Here is a 27,222-nt window from a genome sequence, read left to right on the forward strand (position 1 = left end):
AATTTAGTGATGCACCACTGCAGTAGACACTAATGGAGACTGAGGAGACACTTCAGCTGTTAGCACACTTGTCTTTGTGTGAGTGTGTGGTTCAGGTTAGATGTTTGCTGTGAGGTTGATCATTTTAAGATAATCCTACCATGTATGGGACAGGTTTTTTTTTATAACAGTTTGTATTTGCTTTAGTGAAGAAGCAGAGTCAAAGCTATCACTTTACCTATCAGTGTTCTAGATTGTCTTTAGTGATGAGCTCCAAGCAGTGTCCTAAATAATAATTCTGCAAGCAAGTGGTGCTGCTAGGTTGCCACGGAGCCCTAAGTTCTGCTCTATGTTCTGCTGTCTGCAGACTGAGAAGGCAAGTATCGTCTCTTGATTGGCAGTTCGGAGGGGGAGGGTCCCTTCAGGGAGTGTGAGACAGCCAACAGTTCTATGAAATGACAGCTTTTCACTGTCTCACTACTGTTGCAGCTCTTACTTCAAAGCTGAGCAACCCTCTGGGGGAGCCCCTTGTAGCCTGGGCCCCCCCCCCAGCAAATGCCTGCCCTGCCTGTCAGCACACAGCATCTATTTGCAAGCACAAGTGCTTGAAATGAGCTTCCTTTAAAAACTTAACTCCCCCTCAATGGCACAATAGAGCTCCGGGAGTTGACGTCACTTCTCCCGGCATGCAACAGTTCAAATCAAGACGGCGCCATATTGGCATGCAGAAGCCGGCAGCTGGACTATTTGTTATTGTCAGAAAACTCAATCAAACGGGAAATATGGTAGATTCCTGTTGTGCCCCAGGATGCAGAACAGACGCGGATGACATAAGGAATGAGCCATCTACAGGATTCCCCAAGATCCGGAGCGCCGCAAACGTTGGATCATTGTAATAAAACGCGCTAGTGACCGGGCTAAAATGAAACTGTGGGATCCCGAGAGTAAAGGTTTTCGCTTATGCAGCGACCACTTCATATCAGGTACTTAAACCAACGTTTCCTCAACTGTGTATGGTGTTTATTTTAAATGCTTTTGTTATGATTCTTAGTGGGCTTCCTAAACTTATTTTGGCGTGGCTTTTTCTGTCTTATTACTCATAGCAACAAGTAAACATCACGTAAAACGTTGCCTCGTGAGTTCTGCGTGCTGCCGTTTCCGTGTTTTATGATCACAGCAATTAACCGGCTAAGCTGTATTTAAGTTTTAAGCAATGGTTGACCAATTGTCAGATCACACATAACAAGCACTTTGGATTGCTATTATCTGTCTCACCGAGACTACCTACGTGTAAATCTGTTATTTGTCCGTCCATCCATCCATTTTCATCCGTGTATCCGGAGTCGGGTTGCGGGGGCAGTAGCATGACTTCCCTCTCCCCAGCCGCCGGAGCCAGCTCCTCCGGGGAAATCCCAAAGGGTTCCCCGGCCAGGTCCGGTAAGAAGTCCGCTCCAACAGCTTCTGGCGTTTTTAAAAAGTATCCCAGGGGCACGGTAAGGGTCGGAGATGTTTAGTCTATTTAATTTCTGATTGTATAAAACGATTTCTTCTGTTTTAAAGTGTGAAGTGAACTCCGACGAAGTAAAATCCAAGCGGATCCCGTTCATGTTCATGGTTACATCCGTGTTTGTTTACCTTTTTTGCATGCCAAAATGGCGTCCACTAACTGAGAGTCACGTGGGGTCCGGAGCTCTATGAGCAACTTTTTTTAAACTGAGTTCTAAGTTGACATAAACTAGTAAATAAAGAAAGAAAAAGAAGCAGAGAGTAACACTGAAAGTTTCAAAGTTACATAATTTTTAAATAATGTCTGAGAGACCGAGTTTTTTATGGAACAATTTTTTTTGTTTCTTATTTTTGCCTTTTTTTAAATAAAACATAAAAAAAAACAAAAATGGAGTGTTTTTGTTCATTTGAATCCAGAAAGATCAACTAGATTTGGTACACACACTTTAATACTGATTTTCATTCATTTGAATGTTTGTAAATACTGCCATCTTTCTAGGCTTTTTGTTTTTTGCACTTTTGTACAAATTCCTCTGAGAATTGCAGAAATGTGTAAACAAACCCTGCTGTCAAAGACATGGTCCCAATCTTTGTTGGCTTCTCGCTCTATTGCCATCCCGGTCAGAGTGGATGCATGCCACTCATCTGACATTAGCTCTATTTTGCCTCAATGCTCTGCCCACTCTTTTAATTCTATATCCATTTGTTGGCCAAAGCTCAAAGAGCACGGCAGTTTGCCGAGAAGAGTCCCGTAAGCTGGGATACAACAGAGCGCGGCAGCCTGCCAAGCGTTGGCCAAGAAAAGCAAAAACACAGGAGGGATTTAGTCAAGTGCTCATTTAAATCTGAGTGAGCAACAGACAGTTGAATTTGAATGAGATTATAAAAGGAAGACTGAGTGGGATGAATTTCAGTTTCAGGGCATTACATGTATTCCCTGTTTCTGCGTGTCTGCACCCATCGCTTCATTTGCTTCTCCCACCAGACTCCCAAAGGTGAGATAATGACGCCCAACACTGAGCAGGGAGGAACTTGGCAGTCCATCACCACAATGCTTCTTACGGTACGGCTGCTCCTCGTCGCCAATTTATTTGTGAACACACACACACACACACACACACACAGATCTGGGTTAACAGAGCATCATATCAGGGTGCATCTCGGCAGCAGCTTCCACTGCAGTGGTACGCACTGCACCTCTGAATACACCTCATGAGATCTTAGCATTCACATTATTAACATTCACACATAAATATACATTGTGTGTGTGTGTGTGTGTGTGTGTGTGTGTGTGTGTGTGTGTGTGTGTGTGTTTGGGTAGCCTTTAGGGATCACTTTGTCAATATTCCAAGGTAACAGCAGCAGGTAGAGAGGAAAAGGAGGGAGAATGAGGCAGATGGAGAAGAAACAGTGATGGGGGATTTAAAAAAAGAGCTCTGAGGGTGGGAGAGCAGATTGAGAGAGGCAGAGAGGGGAGGGTAGGAAGAGAAGAGGTGGGATGAGAGTAGAGGAGGAGGGGAGATTCATCCAGTGAGACAGAAGTTTCGGCTCTGCGCTTCACACACAGCAAAGGATAGAGGATAAAACACACACACACAGGTGAGGCATCTTCTCCTTTCTGTAAGCTGGTTTTTTTTAACTGTTCTGCATGTGGAAGAAGGATGTTTAAGTGTGAACGTGGATGCAAAAGAAGTTCAGATTAACTTAGGAGTGTAAAAGCATGCAACGTAAACACTGGCGCGCCGGCAGGGGTTTCGTTGTAATTATCCATTCAGGATGTGCTTTCTTTCTCTTCTTTCTCTCTGCTTGTTTAAGAAGTGTAAGCAGATTTTCCAGATGAGCTTAAAACACAAAAGAGGTAGTAGATGTTGCTGATGTATAAAGGGATGCTTTGAGAGTGTTGGTGGAAAAGCACTCCACTGCCAATGAGCATTGAGCAGTCGTGCCACGTCTGAGCAGCATTCATTATTTATCTGCACCGATCTTCAGAAACAGCGATACCTCTACAGGGACAGAAGGAGGAATGTATACACTGTGAGTGTTAAGATCGTAGGTTATTGTTCAAGAGATGTGAGGCAAGGAGTGGAAGGACAAACTGCATCTATTATCTGTTCATCTGAGCCACAAATGTCTGAAAAATATTTTTAGGCGATCTGTTATAAGGAGCATGCATGGATAGCTCATGGATTATTTAGCTGTGATCACCATGGTGGAGATATCAGAGATTCCCACGCAGGAAGAGAGGCTGAGGTGTTGAGATCTGGCTTATCTTTAGATGGGAGTTCCACTCAAAGGAGGCTGACTCCTTTTGTCTGCAGAGTATCTTAATCCATATCAGTGTCACACATGGCTCCTTGCAGGCATCAGATTGATCATCCAGCTCAATTTGTCGGTCGAATATAAATTTGTGAGCACACATGCTTGTGTTATTTACAGCGTCTGTGAATATGAGCATCCAGATGCTTTGTAACCTGCTTTTACTGGAGGCAGAACGCAGCTGCTCATGTCACGAGAGCAAAGAAAGAAACCAAGATTTATGAGAAGTAAAAAATAACCGCCTCTTACAAATAAAAGGTACTGTACTCAATTTTATTTCTCAGTTGCTCAAAAGTTGGAAGTTTCATTAGACTACAGCACCTGCAACTGATAGTGAGGGGTTTATTCAAATGGACTGAATAAAATGTGAAAATCATTTTTTTAAATAATTTTTTTGTAAACTGACTGCAGCAGTTTTTCCTTAGTCAAATAAGCTTTCTCATTAAGTGTAGTGAATAAAAAAGCGTTTTTATTTACAGTTTATGTGATCAGACCTAATCAAGATGGTGAAAGCAATAAAAGAAAATCAATAGAAAATATGTGTTTCACAGAAACCATGCTAGGCACTTCATAAAAAAGCCCAAAATAGGTTAAATAAACAAAGACCTGGCTACATAATGTCAGGTATAGGGAACTGGACCCAAAAGCAAGGCTGGAGAACGAGGAGGTAAAAGGCAAATGTCCTTTATTAAGGCAGAGGTCAAAAAGCAGGTAAATACTCCAACAAACAAATCCAAGTTAGCTGGCAAAATGAGCAGAAACGGATGCACCAAAACTAAGTCACAAATACTGAGAGCAAACACTAATCACGGCTGGAATGAAGAGCTAGAAGACAACAACAAACTGGCAACTGACAAGGAGAACAGAGAGAGGTTAAATACAAGTGAACACAGCTGGGATGAATCTGGTAAACGAAGGACAGGAAGTGACACAGAGGAGAGAGGAGGATGTCAAAGTAAAACAGGAAACAAAGAGCTGGGCTCCTGGCAGGGCGTGACACACAATCATCAGAACATAAATCCTTCATATTTCTTCTAATTACTGTTTGTTAGCCGATGTTCATAGAATAAAGCTAGAAATAGCTAAAAGTCAAAATTTGCGAGAAATTTTCTAAAGAGTTTGTAAGCAACAATAATAGATGAAAATCAGTGTGATCTACTGGAAACATCTCTGAATGTTTTAGAATTATTTTATTTACAAAACCTTTTGTGAAATAGAAACTTGAGGACCAACCAAACCTTCTCTTCAGTTTGAGCAACAATGCAAAACTACATAAATGTTGTGTCTCGAACACAGATATGGAAATCCTAGGACTGAACCTCTGTGGTGCGCTGAGGTCAGGTGTTGAGGCAGGAGAATAAAATTCCTGTAAAAATGAGAAGTTGCTGGTTTCCTTTTAAATCCTTAAAGACAGCTTTTCTTTATATCTGAAATCTATTAAACAGGCAAAGGTGAATTATTTATCTAACTTTTGGAATCCACACATCCTTTTTAATACTTTATATTGTGAACTGAGCTTTGGAGTTCCATCTACTGAGAGTTGTAATGGCTTTCTGCACTTTTGGTTGGTAAGGTTGTCTTCTATAGCACTGATTGTCCCCCTGATGACACTGGTGCAGCCTTAACTTTCGTACTATCACTTTGCCGGAACTAGAACAGTTGATGACTAATATGAAACCCACTGGTTCATTGAATGATATTCTTCCAGTACAGCTCTGAAAAGAAGTCCTTGCATCGTAGTAGAAGGTACAGCCATTATTAGCGACATGATTAATATTATTTTTTTGTCAAGAGTAGCTCCTACATTTTTCCAGGAAGCAGTGGTAAAACTATTATTAAAAAGACCTGGTCTCAATGCCCTGAAGTCAAGTTACAAACCAGTATATAGGTTGCTTTTCGTCTCGAAAAATATCAAGAAGGTTGTATACAAGTAATTAACTCATTAACTGCTGGCCGTATCCTGATCAATTGAGTTGTCAAATCCAGCTTCCTCCATTTGAGACAGTTGGCAAAGGTAAGGCATATTTTGACTAAAGAGGATTTTAAAACTGTAATCCATGCTTTTATTACAACTTGTCTGGATTACTGTAACTCTTTGTATTTTGGTATGAGTCAGTCCTCACTGTCTCGACTTCAGCGTGTGCAAAATGCTGCTGCTCAACTTTTAACCGGTACAGGAAGGAGTGAACACATCACTCCTGTTTTATCGTCACTGCACTGGCTTCCTGTCCATTATAGGGTTCATTTTAAACTTTTATTTGTTTTTAAGTCTTTAAACGGTCTTGCCCCGCCCTACCTCTCTGAGCTATTGCACGTTCACTCCTCCTCTCGGTCGCCCAGGTCATCTGATCAGTTGCTCCTGGTCGTTCCAAGGACACAACGTAAGCTCAGAGGGGATAGGGCCTTCGCTATTGCTGCTCCCAGACTATGGAACTCTTTGCTGGCACATGTTAGAAAGGCCTCTTCACTGGAAACTTTTAAATCATCTTTAAAGACCCACTTTTTTAGCTTAGCTTTTAAAACCGTATAAAGTTTGGATTTCTATTTGATTTTAGTGTTTTTGTCTTAGTGTGCTTTTAATTTTAAACTGTATTCTATGTTATTCTGTTTTATGCTTTTATGTTTTATGTTCAGCACTTTGGTCAGCGAGGGCTGTTTTTAAAGTGCTTTATAAACAAAGTTGGCTTGGCTTGGCTTGGCTGATCAGCAAAGCCTCTCACTGCCAGCGTTTTTTGAGTGTTTTTACTGTTTTTTGAAGGGTCACAGAACGTTTAGCTCTATGATGATGTTGACGCCAAAACTACCAAAACAAAGAGGAGACTCACTTCTTACATCAGGAAGAATGCGTGTGTTTCAAGCTTTAGTCGTTCTTTCATATTCCGTTGTCGAATCATGAGCGGTAGAAGCTTTTCCAGTTCACGCCTCACCGTTTTTACAGCAAAAACGATCTTCTAACACATGGATTTTCTGCTTCCTGATCACGTGACATGTGACGTATGCAGAAGATCAGCTTTAGAGTTGTGATGTTTGTTCTCATGGTGTGGGTGCTTGTTCCCATGCCCACACAGTCAAAACATGCAAATGGCAGCTTTAATTGTTAATGGATTTATGGTAGGATTTAAAATGATGACTTTTGTCCTCCATGGCAGTGAATGAGTTAAAGATATTTTATTTTAATCATCTATAGCTGTGGCCCCACTTGGGACACAGGCCACCCATCTACAAGCACTCTCCAGCTTGTCCAGTCCTGGGAAAGCCTCTCAATCTGACCACATGTAGCCAGTCCTCTTCAAGGCTGCCTCCAGGTCACAGCACCATGAGTGTTCCTTATCCTTTTCCTTTATGGGTTCTAAGTGAGGGCTCCACTTGTGATACTGAATGTGTGTTATGGAGAGTGGCTGATCCACCAACAGCGGCTTTGGAGGCTCTTCTTTTCCACAATTTTACAACAGACAACTAGACCGGGACAAACCGTTATCATTCTTATGGGTGATTTTAATGCCAACATCATCAGCAACACCCGGGGCTGCGTAGACGTTACGGGGAAACAGGGTCTTGACACAAAGAATGACAACTGAGCCAGATTAGCTAACCTTAGTGTTCCGGCCACCTGGTTCGTCAACCACAGGAGGATACACAAGGCAACTTGTTGATCACAAGACTTGTCAACTAATAATCAGATTGACCATATTTGTATGCTCTAGAAAGATCTAGCTACATTGGAGGAATTCGGGCTTACTCTCCAAGTTCCAGATCATACAGGAACTAAAAGAGGATGAAACAATCAATGGTAGCCTTGCAAGTAGTGAAGGAAAGAGTTGTGTCAACCTGATTTTCTAGGTTCAAAGAAAGCCAAAGAAGTGGATGGCAGGGATTCTGAGCATGAACAACAGCTGCACAAGAAGAGTATGCTGAGGTAAACAGTAGTGTGGACAGATACCTCAAGGCAGATACAAGCAACGTCTTAAGGTTGGTTTATGCTTGACGCGTCCGTGAGGTCCGCACGGCTCCGCGCAGAAAAGTTGCGTCATTTTGCGTCATTTTAACAACCACGCCCCTCCACCGCGCCTCCGCACGGCCCAGAATTTCCGCGACGCGCACCTCGGAAAATTTCTAACCACGCGGACGGACGGAAGCGGAAAAACATGGCGGACCGGCAAGAACTAGTACGGCAGAGTTCGTAAATACAGACATGTGTATGATTCTGCTCTCAAAGATCACCGTGATCAACATGTTGTTAATAATTCTTGGAGAGAAATAGCTCGCACTGTCGGAAAAGACGAGGACACTGTTAAAAATGCTGAAATACCATGTTGTAAACAGTCTTTTCTACTTCTACTATGGTGTAGTGTTGGATGCATGCCGTAGAGCTCCATGCTGCCCCGTTCAGTTTGGGAGAATATTGGCTCACCGCAGAGACGAGCCGCACGAACCATAAACACTGCGAGTTGTGAAGCGTGTTCCAGCCGCGAGCCGCATCACCGCGCGGAAAGTGAATGCGTCAAGCATAAACCAAGCTTTAGAGACCTTTGCAACCGAGGCAGAGGACTGGGAGCTGCCTACTAGGGAAAAGACATGTACACTAACATCAAGAAGCTCTCAGGCTGTTGTTGATTTATTTTCCAGGAGAGAGCAGATTGCATCTTGACTAGCTGAAGCTAACCATCAGCATTAGCAACTGCACAACACAGCAGAACTCCTCCGGACTTGTGTTCTTTGTGAAGATAAAACATCAACATTGCAAAACAGTCAGTGGTAGAGTCAAAATGCTGTTAGCCAATCAGAGGTGAGATGTCCAAATATTAGGAAATACGACTCCAAATCTTGCTGCTTTCTGCTCGCCTCTCCCCAAGCTAACTACTATTTTCTAAAACAGAAGCACAAGAGCTCTTTTCCCCACAGAAAATGACTCACAAGACATGAATTTATAATAGAAACCAATGCAAACTTTTAGAAAAAAATTGTGAACTTGGTCTTTAACCCCTACAATTCCTGGGCCCATGAACGCGATATGCTTTGTCGCATGGGCAGGACACTGATGCTAAAGGGTTAAGCCCAATGAGCGGGTAGATGTTTGGCCAGCGTTAGGCCCCTATTTGCTAAACCACACCTATGGTTATTCAAGTTTATTACAAACTTTAAATTACCACTAAAAATTTTTATGTAATATATAGACCAATACATGTTGAATCTCATTTGCTGTACACCGTTGCAGCCTTTATCTGTTTTTTTGCTAAATAACACAAATACCAAAGAAGTTGTAGCAAAAAAATTGAATTTTTTGTTTTTTGTTGTTGCTATCCTGTTATACTCTGACAGGATATCTTTATTATGACAGCCTTCATTATTTTATATTATTAGGAGAGTAATGACCTGCTGTTCCAACTGTGGCATGTGTTCTTTTTCCCAGTAGAGCTACTTATTATTCCAGTTTTAAAACCTTCATTTAGCATTCTCGAATTAAGCCTGGATCATGCTTCCACCTGCCATTCATGTAAAAAGCTGAGCAAAACAGCTCTATTTCATTTCAATGCTGATTTGTTTTTTTAGCCAAACCTTTATTTAAAAGAAAAAAGTGCAGTGCACATGCCAGAGATTATAAGAGATAGACGCTGACAAGTACAAAACCAGGCTGTCTTTTTTACTGAGTGAATACTCACGATTTTCCTTAAAAGAAACTTAAAGACAAATGTGTGGCTTTGTTTGGTTTTAGTTACAATTTTCACAAATAAATGGTCATAAATGCTTTCTATACAAATGTAAATCTATGACAAAAACAATATAATTTAGCATGAAAATGAAATAAATACAAGATGTTTTACAAATACAGTAGAAATTAAATGATACTTTATAAAATGACAAAAATTGTGAGAATCTTTTTATTTTCCTTTCAACCAGTGTAGACAGAAAACAACAACAACAACAAAACCATAAGATTTGATTTCAGAATTTTATAGTAGATAGAAGCTGGATCTTTGTGAGTGTCAGGTAAAATGAACTTTCTGTTTTATTATGTCATCTCTTTATCCAGATCACTTTAACTACAGTAAAAGTTTAACGTAGTCAAATCCCTCTGCAGCGCAGATATTACGACTATTTATCTGTATTAGGATCAGCTATGAGTCACAACAAATTGGATAATCACAGCAAAAATATGATGATTTCCATAGTTTCTACTCAATACTGTGTTGAACATTTAAAACAACAGACTCCTGGATCAGGTGCACGTGTGTGAGTGACGTTCTTGTCATCTTTACCGCAGTTTGATCCTTGAAACTGCTGCAGAAAAACATCACAGCACAACAGTCACAAAGGCTTTTGCTAAGTCATATTTATCCACAGTGAAGTTGTTCTTCTTGACAACCCAATAATCCAGACAGCTGGCTTAGTGGAGGGGTTTCATCTGCACATCTGTGGCAGCAGCTTTCTGTGCTGTTTTTGACTCCATCTGATATTTAACTGGGCTGCTGCTGCAGCTGCAACTCTGGAAACATGTTCCAAATTAGGCTGACTGTGGGATTTTTACAGAGCTGTTTCTGCTGCCGTCAGGTACACCTCTGCATGCGCCACACTGCACACTTGGAGCAGGTGGAGGTGGGTTTGTTCTCAGCCTGGCAAGCTTAAGCAAACAACATGCAGCCCACACAGGCCACAAAAGCAGAATCAAAGCGGTCATGTGAGATTCTTGACCAGCTGTAGGAAAGCAGTAAACACAGCAAGTGTGAGTAAAGTGTGATGCGAGAAGTGGATGAAGGAAAAGTCATGTCGGGTTTACTGTTTGGTATAAACAAGTTGTGGGATAAGCCCTGAGCAGAGACAGATGACACTACTGCAGCAGAGGAAGCCTCGGTGTCATCATCTGATAATCCCTCAGAGCTACACTGTCTGCTGCAACATTCTGAAGTTAACACACACAGTTTCCTAAAACTAAACCTCTCTCTGCAGCCCAACACCAGAAACATCCTGTGGATCCTTTTTGCTGTGTCATCAAACTGTAGTGCAGTTGTCTAATGATTTGGAGTGCTGCTTTTCTATCCAACGATTATGCAAATCAGAGCAAGAAAACTGTGAGTTTGCTTTCTTTTGCTGGAGATAAGTTGCAGGTGCTTAATGCTGAAGCATATTGTTCTCTGACTGAAGTGACAGTAAGCTCCTTAATTACAGCAGCAGAAATCATTTATCTCTCTGAAGCTGCAAATTATGTAATTTCATTCAGTCTGAGGATTTGTTGATGTGAGTTTAATTTATTTTCAAATGCAAATGACCTTAATATTAGAGTTGGAATCGTCTGGTTTGTGGTAAACAATCTCAACACACCACCAAACGGATACATTAAAGTTTTGACAGCAGCAAAAACAACATGAGTTAGCCCCTTTTACAGTGTGACTGAGTGTGTGATTGGATTCAACACAATAGGACTCAATTAAGAAACATAACAAAGAAAAGGAACTGTTCTAAAACAATTAATGCATTTGGTGTGATTTTATCAGTTTTCATAAGATTTTATCAGCACAAACCCATGCCTCTAGATTTAATCCCAAGACTGCACTGGCACAGAGCTGTTCCACTTATCTGATCTTACACATACACATTCATTAATCAGTACAGGACTGACCTTCACATTTCTAACTATCATGAGTCACTTTCAGACAACCAGGCACTTAAGTGGTTCAGATTTATAAACTAGGATGTCTCACTGTTGTCAGGGGCCTGCTGAGTTCTTATGATCACACAGGGTCCCATCAAAACCTCAGTTTTAGACGGTCTAGCGGCCCAAGATATTTGTACAAACTAACATTTTTGCATGGCCTAGAAACCTAGACCAACTGTCGCAGTAGCAAAAGATTTTGCTCTTCAGGTCGGTGTAGCCACACTCCATCGTAGCCTCAGCAGGTCTACCATTGGCTCGAGCAATTTTAGGTCTGACCAATCACCACAGTGCTCTATGTTTGTAGAGAGATGCTGGGCGAGCTTAACACCAGTGCACTGGTGGAGAACAATTACAAAGATGGCATCAGCTTATGCTGGAACACTTAACCCTAACCCACACTGAAAGCATCAGAGGTGCGGAATGGCTGTGGAACATCGCTGCTTCAAATAGAACCCATTTTAGTCTATGGGGTGTTTCAAACCAACAGTGATGCTGCAATTTGCAGGTGTGTCCCAGAAGTGGCCTGCCACGCCACTAAAGATATGATCGGGTTCTAGTTTTGCCGCAAGCCACTTCTGGGACACGTCAATTTCCACAGTTAACATAGGGCTAGACAGGAAATCACACAGTTTCAGTGTAAAATCCCCGGTAATTTTCAAAATAAAAGTACTGCAGCAATGCAATTTCATATAAATGAAGCTTACACATGATCCAATGACTTCATTACTCACAGCATCATTCCAAAAGTACAGTGGTGCTAATTTCATGGCTTTAATTTTGACAGTGGAGAAGAACAACATCATAAATGACATCAAACAGCAATATCAAACGTGATTTCCTTCTTTTTGGTTTAATGGTGGATAAACAAACAGTGACCTGAGGTCTCGGGGGATCTTGTGATCTCACGAGTCCAGCGAAGAGCACGGCAAGGAAACCGTGCCGCTGCTCAGACTCTCCCGTTTTTAAAAGGGCTGCTTTAAAATTTGTGATTACACCTCTCCACTGCCGTTTCGCGCCGCTGATGCTTCCAGTGTGAAACCAGGGTTAGTGCTATTGTGGCCTTGCTGAAGGAAGCAGATTAGAATCCTGACTGTGGCTTTTCTGCACAGTTAGTAAAATTCTCCCCGTGAATGTGTGGGTTTTCTTCAGGTACTCCAACTAAAGCATTTAGTCAATTTAAAAATGTCATTTTTGCTGTATTTGTATGTCATTAGACAACATCCTCACCGTTTATCAGCACTTCAACTTCTTTCTTATTTATTAAGAATGGTGTTTTAGAGCCATCATCGTCTCTAGAAAAGCTTGATGTTAACATTTATGCTGCACCAAGACAACATGATCTGTTGCATGTGTGCAAAAAGGGCACACAGTTGTATGATAAGAATAAAACACATTAAAACATTTAAATTATCAATAAGGACTGTCACTAAAAACGTTGTTTCCTCAAAGCACAAAATGACATCAGAAGTTTAGCACATCATTGATTAAGATCTTTTTTTTCTGCTCAACAAAACAAAACAAAAGAATAAAACATTTCAATGATTTTTTTGCCAGATGAGCATTTCAGCTTTGGATGACGTTGCATTATATTGGCATTGCAGGACATTTGTTCGGTTGCCATTTAATATCCATGGCTCGGAAACTGCTCAAAACTGTGAAAGCACACTGGGAAATGCCCTTTGGATGGTAAAATAGAACTTCTGTGAGAAAAGCAGAAAGTGGAGTCTGTGGGCAGGTGGGTTAAACAGGTAAACAAGTGTTAGGGAGGACAACAAATGCAAACTGTGGTCAGGAGCAGAAAAAACTGGACCCAGAAGAGAGACTGTGAGAAAATAGAAATACACTTTTAATTGTCTGGGAGTGGAAGTGTCTCAAACACCTAAAGTTACGTAACAACACATTTTTCAAACAGAGGATTTTCTCCACACCTCCTGCCATAAATAGAAAAGCTACGTCAAAGCTGTGCTGAGGGAAGACTGTTGTTTAACTCGATAACCACTAAGGACCTGGCCTGCTTTATGGAACAGAGTTAAGACTCAAGATCTTTTTATTGTCATTGCACAGGTGTGCAACGAAGTTGAAGTTGCGCTCATTAAAGACAGCTCACTTAAAGAGGTAGTAAAATTTAAGTAAAGTAAAGTAACATGGCTAAAATAGAGGCCACACACATGTTCTCTCTCTCTCTCTCTCTCTCTCTCTCTCTCACACACACACACACACACACACACACACACACACACACACACACACACACACACACACACACACACACACACACACACACACACACACACACACACACACACACACAGCCAGTTTAGGGTGAAAACAAAAGTTTTAAAATATAAATGTAAACATGGTAATAAAACAAGTCTAAACTATAAAGTGAAAAATAAAGTAAACAAAATATAAATGTAAACAGGTGCATGTTGAGGTATCTGGATACAGGCCTGTGGTCATTGTTGCTTGTTAATGCAGACTTTTTGGATATTGGTACTATTGTGGAGGTTTTTAGACAGGTGAGGACAGAGCACTGAGACAGCGACGTGTTGAAGATGTCTGTGAAGACCTCACGTAGCACCCTTCCCGGAATACCATCGGGACCAGCTGCTTTCCTCGTGTTAACACATCTGAGTGCACTCTGTACCTCAGCGGTGTGCAGGACGATCACTTCGCTGTGAATAGGCAACAGAAATATGCTTTTTTATATTAAAGATATGTTGATTCATCAAAAATGCATCTTTATGTGTTACATTTTGAAGATGGTGTCCACAGCTAAATGACCTAATAAAACTCAAATAAATTGCTAAGACTCTTGGTTTCGCAGACATCATACAAAAATCTGGTGTCATAATAGTCATTCCCAACACACACTCTGGGTGATACACACCACTTCAGCTTTAATCATTAACTGTTGGAGTCGATCCATTCTGTCTGTTAACCAAATATCTCAAAGTAAGTTCAATGAACTTTGGGAAAGTTACCACCTGATGTGCATGTACAACTGATTAAAGGGACACCAGGTAGTTTTGGCATGCATTTAGCACCCCCTAGTGTTTGTTAAGTAAAACCCAAAGTGAAACCTATCTTCTCGCTGAGCGGTCATCTTTTTAACGCTTTTATTAAAAAGCTAAAATGTCTCCAAAGCCTTCATTAGTGTTTACTGGAGTGGTTACTCACTAAATTTAACAAATCAGCTGTGTTCATGGTCTAGAACATGCAGAAAACATGCTGGAAGCAGACTTCAGCACCAGGCACGTCAGCTCCAATTTAATAGGTGCAACAAGGACTGGACTGCCACTCTGAAGTTGCAAGTGCAGTATTCTGGCCACAGGAGGCGGTGGGGTCTGAGTGACGTTTCATTAACCATGTAAAGGGTCGTTTTAGCACATACTGGCTCAACAAAATTATTTACAAATGTGAAAAAGTCTCATAGTATTCCTTTCACAAATTCAAGATGGCCAATTCAATTCAATTCAAGTTTATTTATATAGCGCCAAATCATGACAAGAGTCGTCTCAAGGCACTTCACATAATAAACATTCCAATTCACAGTTTATTAAGCCAATCAGAAATAATGTTTCCTATATAAGGAACCCAGCAAATTGCATCAAGTCACTGACTATACAGCAATCCTCATACTAAGCAAGCATGCAGCGACAGTGGAGAGGAAAACTCCCTTTTAACAGGAAGAAACCTCCAGAGAATCCTGGCTCAGTATAAGCAGCCATCCTCCACGGCTCACTGGGGATCGAGAAGACAGAGCAGGCAGACACACACACACACACACACACACACACACACACACACACACACACACACACACAAACACACACACACACACACACACACAAAGACAAGTAATGTGTCTATAGTTATATTGTGATGTCTTAGTAAATATTGCATTTGGTGAAAGATAAACTTCATTGTATTTATCCTAGTGGATAATTAAACGGATAAACTAGTATTAGCACATCAAAAGTCAATGAAAACAAAAAGTTATTATCAGGAGAGAGAGAATGTATTAGTGGTTAGCAGCAGTGTGCTAGTCGATGGCCCCCTCCATGAGGCCACCACAGCTGAGCAGAATGTCATTGTAGCTTCTTCTGGGGAGGAAAAACACTTACAGAGAAAATAAAGTTAACAGCTGAAATTGCACAAAATAGTACAGTTAAAGAGCAGACTGTAGAAGAAAGCAGTAGAGTGTGAAAAGTGGTCAGTGTGTCCTCCAGCAGTCTAAGCCTATAGCAACATAACTACAGAGTTAACTCTGGATAACCTATCCTATTTAGATGTAGGCATGTTGGAGGCAGGGCAAGGGAGAGCCGTCTTTACCGACTGTACACTCCACCTCCCTGTAATCCCCAACTTGTCCAGATTTAGGCTAACATCAGATTTTAACTATAAGCCCTATCAAATAAAAATGATTTAAGCCTATTCTTAAAAGTAGACAAGGTGTCTGCCTCACGGACTAAAGCTGGGAGCTGGTTCCACAGGAGAGGAGCCTGATAACTAAAAGATCTGCCTCCCATCCTAAGTTTAGATATTCTTGGAACCACCAGTAGACCTGCAGTCTGAGAGCGAAGTGCTCGGTTAGGAACATATGGAACAATCAGATTACTGATGTATGATGGACCTTGATTATTAAGAGTTTTATATGTGAGAAGAAGGATCTTAAAATCTATTCTGAATTTAACAGGTAGCCAATGTAGGGAAGCTAAGACAGGAGAGATATGATCTCTCTTTTTAATTCTCATCAGAACTCTAGCTGCAGCATTTTGGACAAGCTGAAGACTTTTAACTACATTCTGTGGACTTCCTGAGAGTAATGAATTACAGTAATCCAGTCTTAATGTAATAAATGCATGAACTAGTTTTTCAGCATCACTCCTGGAAAGTATGCTTCTAATCTTAGCAATATTCCGAAGGTGGAAAAAGGAAATCCGACAAACTTGTGAAACCTGGGATTTGAATGACATGTCCTGGTCAAAGATAACACCAAGGTTCCTTGCTTTGTTCTCGGAGATTAATGTAATGCCATTAAGGTCAGGCGATTGGCTAAGCAATTTCCTTTTCTGGATTTCTGGTCCAAAGATGAGAACTTCCGTCTTGTCTTGATTTAAAAGCAAGAAGTTAAGAGTCATCCAATTTTTTATGTCCTCAAGACAAGCCTGTAATCTACCCAACCGATTAGGTTCATCAGGGTTAATGGATAAATATAACTGAGTATCGTCAGCATAACAGTGGAAGTTTATCCCATGCTGTCTAATGATTTTACCAATTGGGAGCATATATATAGTAAAAAGAATTGGCCCAAGCACTGAACCCTGTGGTACTCCGCAAGTAACCCTGGAGTATGAAGAAGATTTGTCATGTACATTTACAAAATGAAATCTGTCAGACAGGTAGGATTTAAACCAGCCTAACGCTGTTCCTTTGATCCCTACAACATGTTCAAGTCTTTCTAAAAGAACATTGTGATCAACTGTGTCAAAGGCAGCACTGAGATCTAACAAGACTAGAACAGACACAAGATTCTTATCTGAGGCCATAAGAATATCATTTGTAACTCTCACTAATGCAGTTTCAGTGCTGTGACACTCTCTAAAACCAGACTGAAATTCCTCAAACAGAGCATTAGTGTTTAAATGCTGACATACTTGGATGGCCACTATTTTCTCCAGGACTTTGGATAAAAATGGAAGGTTAGATATTGGTCTGTAATTCATTGGGTCATCTGGATCCAGAGAAGGCTTCTTAAGTGAAGGTTTGATTACAGCAACCTTAAAATCTTGTGGTACATACCCATTTACTAAGGATAGATTTAGAGCTGAAACAACTAATCGATTTAATCGATTATAATCGATTATTAAAATAGTTAACAACCTTTTTAGTCATCGATTAGTTGTTTAATAATCATATTTTACCGCATAAAGTCTATTTTTTACCACAATCTGACATCGGTTACAATCTGTTAAATTTGCCGCCAGTGTGTGGCAGTAATGAGCCACTGATCTACCAGTGGAGCCGTAGAAGAAGAAATGAGCCAATAAGTGGCCTCGGTTTTCATGACGTATCACGTTACTGACGCTCATCTTGCTGTGAGAGATGGCGGATCAACAAGAAATACGGAAGAAAAATAGAAGCGACAAAACAAGAGAAACCCCGGACAAAAACCTCACGAGTATGGGAGCACTTCACTAGATGCCTTGAAAAGACCGGTGACCTGCAAAATATGCAAAAACCATGGCACGACGGAAGCATGACGTCCCTAAGTGAACATTTGAGACGAAAACGTGGGGGCTGATGCAGCAGAGGAATGTCGGGTAAGTAACAGAAAATAAACAAGCTAACGCAGATCAAATTTGGGACTTAGTTTTAGCTGAGTTCGTTATAGTGGATGTTAAACATGTTTTTTTTTTTTTTGCCGCGTCAGTTTACAGTGTTCTACTTCTGATTGACTAGATGCAATCGTGAATCTCCTCCGTGTTGTGTATCATGCGCTTGCCAAATTTAGCACGTCTGTTTATAAGAATGTTCTCGTTAAGAGAAAAACGGCACAAACCCATAACTATGTTCCTCATTCAAAAAAGGACAACTCCGCGGAGAAAAATATACAGATGAGCTGTGTCCAGGTGAATATAACGCGGCATAGTTGTACGCTTTCAATTTTTAAATACAGGAGAAATTCAGAAAGTCTTTTTTTTTTGCTATTAAAAGGCTGTTTTACCGTCTAACGCTGTAAAACGCCTCACAACACATTTTTGTCAAAATAAATGATCACTGTATATTGTTAATTAATTCAAATAATGTAATATTGATTTAGTGTTGTAGTGTGTGTGCTGCTTTATTTTATATGAGTACTTAATTCAGTTTATTTGTGTTTCTTATGCAGAAAAAAACAAGCAAAGATGGACAACTACATGGGGAACAAGACACTCACCCCCAGCAATGCATACCACTTACAAACTATATTCTAGATTCTACATTATTTTTTTATGGAATTCACCTCTTATATTTTGATGCCAAAAAATTTTTCTGGACTGATATTTTGCACTGTTTAGCTCATTTTACACCACTGACTGTGTTCATGTGCAATAAAATAGATTGCAGTCAACTGCACAATTCTCTTATGTTTTTCTTTTTCCTAACTGAAATGTATTCATCACTTGTATAGGTTAAATAGCTAAACAATAACAAACTGATTAATCGAAAAAATAATCGACAGATTAATCGATTATGAAAATAATCGTTAGTTGCAGCCCTAGATAGATTGATTATATCTAGAATGGGGGCAGTAACCAAAGGAAATGCATCTTTAAATAATTTGGTTGGGATTGGATCCAAAATGCAAGTTGAAGGTTTAGATGAAGCTAATATTTTTGATAACTCTGAAAGCTCAACTGGATCAAAACGGTTCAAGCACAGATGAGTTTCTAGAGTCACCTCTGAAGCTGCCTCACTTACTGAGGAAGAAGAAATCGCATTAGGGAGGATGCTAAAGATTTTGTTTCTAATAGAATTAATTTTACTTGTAAAAAATCCCATGAAGTCATTGCTGCTGAGGGCTAAGGGAATAGATGGCTCAGAGCTACGATTCTGTGTAAGTTTAGCAACTGTACTGAAAAGAAATTTAGGATTATGCTTATTCTCCTCAATTAATGCTGAAAAATAAGCAGTTCTAGTTTGTTGAAGCTTATTTTTATAAAGCACAAGACTATTTTTCCAGGATAGGTAGGCCTCCTCATGGTGCGTAGAGCGCCATGTTCTCTCCAATTTCCTAGAGTTTTGTTTTAAGGCTCGTAGATGAGAGTTAAACCAGGGAGCCAAATTCCTGTCCCTAATTACCTTCTTTTTTAAAGGGGCAACATCATCTAATGCCACACGTAAAGAGGAATTCACATGATGAACTAAGGCATCAATTTGTGAGGGGCTAGAACTGAAAATATTGCCCTCTGCTACATGCCTCTGAGATGCTGAGGACAGTAAAGATGGAACAGTTGATTTAAAAGACGCAACAGCGTTGTCAGATAGAGACCGACTATAATGAAATTTACTTTCATGTCTCGAGAACTCAGTTATATAAAAACTCAAAGGTTATCAGAAAGTGGTCCGAGAGGACTGGATTATGTGGAAAGATTGTTATTTCCTCACACTCAATGCCATAAGTCAGAACAAGGTCCAATGTATGATGGCAGGAGTGGGTGGAGCTATGTATTCTTTGAGTAAAACCAATTGAGTCTAAGATATTGCTAAAGGCTACATTGAGGCAATCATTTTCGATGTCCACATGAATGTTGAAATCCCCCACTACAATGACCTTATCAGTATTTAGCACCAAATCAGATAAAAAATCAGAGATCTGATCCAAAAACTCAGAGTAAGGGCCTGGTGGACGATATAAAACTATAAACAAGAGTGGTTTTACAGTTTTGCAATCTGGATTAGGAAAACTAAGAATAAGATGTTCAAACGAACTGTAGCTATTAATCTGTAAGGGACTGATTAATAAGTCCGAATGAAAAATGGTTGCCACTCCTCCTCCTCGCCCTGTACTTCGAGCAATGTGATGATTTAAATAATTTGAAGGAGTCGACTCGTTTAAGCTAACATAGTCCTCTTGCTGCAGCCAGGATTCTGTGAGAGAGAGCAAAGAGATCTGATTATCACAAATCAACTCATTAACTAACAAAGTCTTAGAAAAAATGGATCTAATGTTCAACAACCCACATTTAATTTTTCTAGTTTTGTGCTCAGTTGAATTTGTTCTAATATTTATGAGATTTCCATGATTTGCTTTATTAAGCCTGATATTTAATCTGTGTGATTTTGGCCGTGGGCAGGACACTGTCTCTATGGGGTAGTGGGTGGGTAACAGTACAGAAGCTGCAGAGGGGTGGGTTAAACTACGACTCTGCTTCCTGGTCTGGACCCTGGGTTGTCATGGAGGACTAATAAAACTGGCCATATTCCTAGAAAGAAAAGCTGCACCATCCAAAGAGGGATGGATGCCGTCTCTCCGCATCAGACCAGGTTTTCCCCAAAAAGTTTTCCAATTATCAATAGCCCACGTTGTTTTCAGGACACCACCTAGACAACCAGCGGTTGAAGGACAGCATGCGGCTAAACATGTCGTCACTGGTCCGATCAGGCAGGGGGCCAGAGAAAATTACGGAGTCCGACATTGTTTTGGCAAACTTACACACCGAAGCAACATTAATTTTAGTGACCTCCGATTGGCGTAACCGGGTGTCGTTACCACCAGCGTGAATAACAATCTTACTGTATTTACGCTTATCCTTAGCCAGCAGTTTCAGATAAGATTTAATGTCGCCCGCTCTGGCCCCAGGTAAACATTTAACTATGGTTGCTGAAGTCTCTAATGCCACGTTTCTGACTATGGAGCTGCCAATGATCAGAGTCGGCTTGTCAGTGGGTGCGTCACTGAGCGGGGAAAATCTATTAGAAACGTGGACGGGTTGGTGGTGGCCCACGGGCTGGGTTCTATGCTTCCTGCGTACCGTCACCCAGTCGGCCTGAGGTCCCGGCTGCTCGGGTTCCACTGGAGGGTCGCTACGGGGTTGTTCTGAGCTAGTTAGCCCCGCGCTAGCTAAGTAACTACGGCTGTTTACAGGTTTTTCAACAGCGCGGAGCCGGGACTCCAATTCCTACACCCTCGCCTCCAAAGCTACAAAAATGCTACATTTATTACACGTACCATTATCACTAAAGGGGGCAGAGGAGTAACTAAACATCTGACACAGAGAGCAAGAGATAGGAGACGGAGAAGCAGAGACAGAAGTAGCCATAGCCGTGCTGAGGCTAAGCTAACTGGACGAGCAGCAAACTGTTCAGTACCAAATAAACTGCGTGCGGTCTCAAATGGTTCCCTAAAAGCTAGGTGGAACAACAGAAAATGTGCGTTTTAGCGTGCTTTTGTGCTACAATAACTCAGAGATAAGTACAGAGAAATTAAATCAGCTTTAGCGAGCCCCAAACACCAAACAGCTACACGGAGTGCAACACTGAAAACAGGAAACAGGAAACGCCTTACCGCCAGGTGCAGCCAATGAGCGTTAACCTTCAGATGCCACCACTGCATAACAGCCGCAGCATATGTCTACAACCATCAGCTTCATAAATACTGAGCTAACGTTTTCATGTGATAGTAACTGAGCCTGAGAATCACTCACAACCAAATCTAAGACTGTGTAAAAGCTCGTAATATTGTGTGAAGGTGAATGTTACGTCATTTTCAAGATTTGACCAAAATGAACAAAAATCTTCTGTATTTTCTAAGTTTACAGACCTGGAAGTGGGTGACATGCACTCTTCAGCAGAACATTAGACTTTTACTAAATAAGTAAGCTGAAGTTGACTGGCAATAATTGACTTTGGTACTGCTGCATTTAAACAGATTTCATCCATTCTTCACTTGATTATAACAGCCATGTCTTTAATTAGATTTAAATTATTATATTTTAAAATCAGATAATCCATTTTAACTTTAGTTTACACATCTATGTTCTTCTCTGGAGTAATCAGTTTCAAACAAGCCGAATTACCAGCGTTAACACCTAACTAACACCCCTAACTGAGATGATTAATTTGCTTAACTTGCTACAGTTTATCTTCAGCATTTTCGTTACAAGCATGTTGAAATTTCTCCGCAGGAGTAAAATTTAAAGCAATGCTTTGTAAAGCCTCGGATGCCTCCAGTTTTGTTTTTCTGCGACTCCCAACTTTTTTCAGTTTGCTTTGATTCTCTAGAGAGGAACGATGCTTCGGTGCGTTCTCTTCATCTTCGTCCTTCTGTTTGTCTTCTCTTGTATAAAATAGGAAACAAATGGTAAAAATATGATAATAATTCATGTTAAGGGGAATAAAGCCTGTTCCTGCATTACTTTCTGTCCTGATGTCTTCCTTGGTGTTTTCAGGGCTGTAAAATATCTCACTGTGGAAAAGATTCACCTACTTTTTGAACTTTGGGGAGACGGGCTGATTAACAAAACCCAGAGTCAGAAATAAAACCAGAACAACAAATGTAAAAAGTTTGCCTTTTAGCCTCCAAGCTGTACACTAACATAATAATCCCATACCGCACATCGCATGGCCGACATGTATTTGTAATCACACCCCTAATGAGCCAAGGCGAGTCCAGTCTGCTGCCCTGCTCGTGTCCCGTCTGTCATGGATGGATCAAACCCTGCTGTGTTTCCTGGCAGGACACCCACCTGCTGTTATCTCCTGTTTCTTTTTTTTTTTTTTCTTTTTTCTACCTTTGCAGTGTAATGACAGCTTTAGAAAGCACTGATTCTGCTGCAGGTTCACTTTGTACTCTCAGCTGTGCCAAGAGAACAACAGAGTTTACAAAGAGGGTTTCGGTTCAGATATAGAAATAAATCTCTGTTGCGTGCAGCAACTACAAATCCTGGCTTACACCTCAGTCTTTTCTTTCTGGATTGTGTCTGGCATTTTAGATTGCATTCCCATCTTTCTGTGCCTGCCATGCATCCAATCCCCAGGCAGGTCCTGGTTGTCTACAGCTGAGGAGCCAGCTGACAGCTTGGTGACAAGCACTGAGGATGGGGGGATGAGAGGAGGAAGGGCAGAGGAGGGATTAATGAGCAGGACAGCATCAGTCAATGCACCTCAAGATAACAGCTCCCCCAACTCCCTTTGATATGTGTCCCAAGTGAGCAGGTTGCTACACAAGCTTGGAGCTGTGAGGTTGGGCTAGAGGTGCTCATTAGCCCCTCCAGCTCTTCTCTTTTTGTTTCTACTTGGAAAGGAAGGAGGAGAGGCGGGGATGGGTGGGGTCAGAACTCAAGCAGAAAAATCAGCAGATAAATCGGCCAACCTAAACACCAAAGAGAAATGAGTGGAGGACAAGAGGTTTATTAATGCTCAGAAGTGCAGCTGCTTCATTCTCCTTTGCTGTTTGCATGAAGAATGCTGCACACGAAGGGCGGGGGTGCAGCAGTGGGAGCAGGGTGGGAGATCTGGTGTGGAAAACAAAACTGCTAGCTCATAAGCCAGAGTTGGTACAGAACACTGATCCATTAATATGCAGCCACAGCATTAAAACCACTGAAGAGTGGTTAAAATATGAACGTGACATCACAACACCGACTGCCAATGAGCTGCACAAGAAACACAAGTCAAATTCTTGTCATGTGTCTTTGCCCATGTGTGTCTGATCTCTGAATTGTGTGTACTGAAACTCTAATTTCCCTCTGGGATTAATAAAGTATCTTTGAATTTGAATTGAATTGAAGAAAAAGCCTACATTATTTATAGCAGGGAGGGGGTGTAAAACTTGTGTTGAATAGTTTGGATTCTTAAACAGCTTCATCAGAGAAAGAGAAAGAAAACCTGTTCATTATGTATTGTTTCTCTTATTTTACGTCTTTAGTTCAAGGTGCTGCGACTTAAAAGAAAAGGGAAGGCGCAGGTGTGATGGACCATTTTTACAAAAGGTAGAAACTTCCAGGAGACGCAAATGGTTCTGCAATATTTCTGAGAAATTATTACTTAAAGGTGACAACCATTTACTTAGTAACCCTAATGCAGACTGAGCTCAGAAATCATAAAATTAAACTCTCTGCTACATGATTCAGTATCTCGATTTAATGACTTCTATTTGTGATTAGCGTAGCCTTACCATCAGGCTGTTGTTTTAGCCTTTTGTAGCATTAGTGCTGGTTTTAACACCGCAGCTTTGATTAAAAAGAGTGATTAGCTGCTCCTGCAGAGCCCAATGAAGGCTGAGGAGATATTCCAGCTGTTAGAATCAGGTGTGTTTGAGGAGGAACATATTAAAAAATACCGTAAATCCTCTAAAACAGGCCCGGGCCTGTATTAGACTCAAGCTCATCAAACTCCAGGCCTTTATTGGAAGGAGGACCAGAATTAGAGGCAGGCCTCTATTTCTATTTGAGCAAAATGAACTAATAGTTCACTGGAGTTTTTGACAATTAAAATTGCACCCACATTTTCAAAGTTAAACACATTTCTTTTAACAACGGTAGTTTCTGCTTCAGCCCTCTCCCCCCTCCCCCTGCGCAGCGGCCGCAAACTCACTGATGCGCCTGCAGCCTCTCGGAGTTCCTGCTGCTCTAAACATTAAAATAATTTTTTCATTTTCTGTTCCTCACTTCTGATTACCTTCAATGGTGTCTGTTTGTTGCAACCACCAGGTACAAAAACTAACTTGTTTTTATGTGACTATTTTTCTGTTCTGCCTGTTTATTATCTTCCTGCATCTCCTCTCAATCCTAAAGAAAAACTGCTACCTGCCTTTATATATATTCACCTTATGAGTTACCTTTGAACTGCAGTTCTAAAAGATCTACCGACCGCAAAAACAGCGGAGTGCTCGCCGGCCGCATCAGTGAGGTGCGTCACTGAGGACAAAACAGGTGATGCACCCCAATCCACAGCAGCGAAACGCATCAGGCACAAATAAAGAATAAAAGACAGAAAACATAAAAGGAAATGAGCCGACATGAACGATCGCGTGTTAAATTAGTTTTTGAGGTGGCGACACCTGATTTGATAATGTTACTGTGGCCGTGCTCAGGACGCAGATGTCTGGAGCGAGTCAACAATCAGAGCTAAGCATGTGCACGCTGGTTAAGGTTAGGATGGGGGTGAGGGGAATGTTAAATTGCAAGAGGGTAAATGTCACAATTTGGTTAAATGTCCGTTTTACGGCGGGTGTCAGTACCGACGCTCTGGCACAGCGCGTTGCCTCCCAACGCGCAGGAGTTTGTCACCTGCTGACAGCAGGCTGCTGTCTTTTCCGTGGACTGCATCTTGCCGGTCATTATCACGTGACAGCGACTAGTCGATGACAGGCATAAAAACACACTATAGAAGAAGAGGAAGAAGAAGAAAATATCATTTCTATAGTGCCTCTCAAGATAAAAATCACGAGGCGCTTCACAAAAACAAAAAACTAAATCAAAATGTAAAAATAAAAAAAAGCATGTTTAAATGTTTAAAAATATATTTAAAATGTGCAAAAATAGACTATTGTGATTAAAAAAATGTTAAGAAAGAGAGACATAATTGGAAATAGGGAAATTAGTGGATCCTGAGGAAGGTGGAATAGGTGGGGAGAGCAGAATAAAAAGAGAGAGTGGTGAAGAAGGTCATACAAAAGCCAGCTTGAACAAGTGAGTCTTCAGCTGCTTTTTAAAGGACTCCACTGAGTCCACTGATCTCAGGCTCAGGAGGAGAGAGTTCCAGAGTCTGGGGGCCACAGCAGCAAATGATCTGTCACCTTTGATCTTTAGCCTGGTGCTGCACAACCAGTAGGCTTTGATCACTGGACCTCAGGGACCTGCTGGGGGTGTAGGGACTAAGAAGATCACCAATGTAAGATGGTGCTTGTCCATGTAAGGCCCTATAGACCAGAACCAGGATCTTGAAATGAACCCTGGAGTTGACTGGCAGCCAGTGAAGCTGGAGGAGAAGCGGGGTGATGTGGGTGTGTTTGGAGGACTTGGTCAGAAGCCGAGCACAGGCGTTCTGAACCACCAGTAGACGGTTCAGGGAGGTTCTGCTCAGACACGTGAAAAGAGAGTTACAGTAGTCTAAGCGTGAGGAGATGAAGGTGTGGAGAACAGTCTCAAGTTCAGAGCGAGACAGAATGGGACTCAGCTTAGCAATGTTCCTGAGATGGAAGAAGGAAGAGCGAACAAGAGAACTGACATGAGAAAGAGCGGTGAAGTCGACTAGTGACTAGTTCATACAACCCCTGCTACTGCTCCCCAGAGTGTTCTGCAGCATAATCAGCACGTTCTCTTTGAACTTGATATCAAATTTTCGCCTCCTCTTCGTCTCCGCACGGTTAAAATTACCCTCGCGGTCTATCACTGGCAAATCAAAAGTGAGACGGGTGACACAACCGCCCCCGTACTTGCTTGTTACCACATTCCACCCGGCCACAATAAAAAACCGGCCATTATTCACCACCGCCGACTCCGACACCTCCAAAATATGATACCCGGCAGTTAATTAAATACAGGCTAATATTAGAGGATTTACGGTATTACTTGTCCATTAATGCTAAAAGGCTATTTGAGCTATTTTTAGCTATATCACGGTATGAGGCGTGGCTTTTAGCTCCTTCCTGAAGGGGAGGGGGAGCAGGGGTGGGAGCAAAAACAGGTCACATGTCAAAATCTCCTCCCCTCTCCTTGATGATGTCACACTAGGGATCCCAGCTTTAATAACACCCACAATTTTTACAGTGCCTCTAAAGATAATCTTATCAAATATTCTTGCCATGTGTGGTGTGTTAAAAGTTCTCTGGTTGCTTGGAAGCATGTTGGGAATCTTCCAGTTACAAATCAGGAACTTTCAAATGTTAGATTGTCTTGGATCTAAAGAGAAATGAGTGTGCAGCGACATGTAGCCAATCAGCCAATCAGAAAGCAAGGTGACGGAAACATGCCGCTCAGGGCAGGGGGATCCTCATCATCCATCAAACTTGTTCCAAAGCCACATTTGACTTTGATCTTTCTGAGAGATTACCCGTCCTGCCTGGGAATGTTAGAGAGTTGCCTGAGATGTTTTGTCTTTGCCATGTTGCCTCACACCACACACAGGACCCAAATGGCCGTGTGTGTGATCTCCTTTGTTTTGAAAATCTTCCTAGATTTTTAAACCCTGCCATGTGAACCAGGCCTTAGCTGTCCCGATCTAGTCGATTTGCAACAGAAGCTCCATTTTCATTGGAACAGGCTCCTGTTTGTGTCTTT

General features: G+C 41.3%; 1 protein-coding gene across 1 annotated transcript in view; it reads left to right on the top strand.

The window, feature by feature from the left end:
* Positions 1 to 2,947: 2,947 nt before the first annotated feature.
* The window catches only part of c1qtnf4 (C1q and TNF related 4), a 52,382-nt gene continuing 28,107 nt past the window's right edge, over positions 2,948 to 27,222 (top strand). Inside the window, exon 1 of the mRNA XM_070554762.1 lies at positions 2,948 to 3,084. The gene's annotated coding sequence lies outside the window, so the exon portion shown is untranslated. The remainder of the gene's footprint in view (positions 3,085 to 27,222) is intronic.

This window comes from Nothobranchius furzeri, chromosome 9, assembly GCF_043380555.1.
Source record: "Nothobranchius furzeri strain GRZ-AD chromosome 9, NfurGRZ-RIMD1, whole genome shotgun sequence".
NCBI classification, from domain to species: Eukaryota; Metazoa; Chordata; class Actinopteri; order Cyprinodontiformes; family Nothobranchiidae; genus Nothobranchius; species Nothobranchius furzeri.